This window comes from Asparagus officinalis, chromosome 2 (assembly GCF_001876935.1).
Source record: "Asparagus officinalis chromosome 2, Aspof.V1, whole genome shotgun sequence".
In the NCBI taxonomy this organism is placed as follows: domain Eukaryota; kingdom Viridiplantae; phylum Streptophyta; class Magnoliopsida; order Asparagales; family Asparagaceae; genus Asparagus; species Asparagus officinalis.
In genome coordinates, this window is record NC_033795.1 from 4,539,611 (window position 1) to 4,540,858 (window position 1,248).

Here is a 1,248-nt window from a genome sequence, read left to right on the forward strand (position 1 = left end):
TTCAGAAAGAAGAAGAAAATATTTCTATAAAGTAGAGAAAAATATATTAATTTAATGGATGAATGTGGATTTTGTCAGATTTCTACTTGATTTCCTCTCAAATTGAGAGGAAGTGAGTTTCTTCAAAATGTACCCCTTTTCTCTACTTTATAGAAACTTATCCCTATAAAAAGTTGATGGACCAAACTGAGTTTTAGGAAACCTATAGAAACCATTTAATTTATGAAAATGCCACTGTCAGATGGTTTTCATAATATTTTTAATAAAATTGGTGAACCAAAAAGCCCCTAAGCAACATTTAAGTTGCTTGTCAAGTATGGGTAGAAGGTCCATTGAGATATGTTCAAACTTTAAGGGGGCTTGTGAGACACCCCAAAGTTCGGGAGGTTTGTGAGATAAAAAACATTCAAGGGCGTACTATTCAACCCCCCAATGTTCAGGGGTTCTGTGAAATCAACCCTAAATCTATGGCAAATTTAACATTTTCGCATGCCAATATGGGCCAGGCACAATTGCCAAAATTTTAAGTTGGGCCGTTCGAGATCATTTAAACAGAACAGGCCGGCGATGGCGGGATTAGGGGCCCATATAAGCGCCGAGCTACGTGCATTTTCTCAGAGGGAACAGATAAGTAGGTAGATGCAAAATAAAACATAAATCTACAATAAAATAATCGCAAAAAATTCCCACCATAAATCACTTCTTTCTTACTCTTTTTTTATGTACTCTTCCCAATAATTATAATTTTACTCAATTTTCCCTGAAATTAGTGATTGTGGGTAGATTTTTAAAAAGTACAAACTTACATCTACGACCATGTGGTTATCATTAACGTAATAATTTTTACATAAAAAGCAAGCCTTCAGACTATTTTTCGGGAATGCTTAGTGACCTGGAGAGTATTTTTTTTCAGAACTCTTACACCATTTATCTCGCCATGCTAAATATTATGTTCTATGATTATGTTTAGGTTAAATATCATAAAATCCAATCCTCCTTAACTTTGGATGATTAACCAATAATCCTCTTTAACTTTCAAAATATTAGAAAATTCCTCTTAAACCAGGGTTATCAGAAAGCCCACTTTAATTTTAAGATTCTATCAGAAAACTTCGTTAACAACATTAATTAACTATAGTTTTCACCAGCAAAAATATTCGATCTCCTGCATCACCCATGTGAAAATTGAAGATGTGGAAGATAAATCTTCAATTTAATTCATATCTAAACTTTTGCTGCGTGTATCAT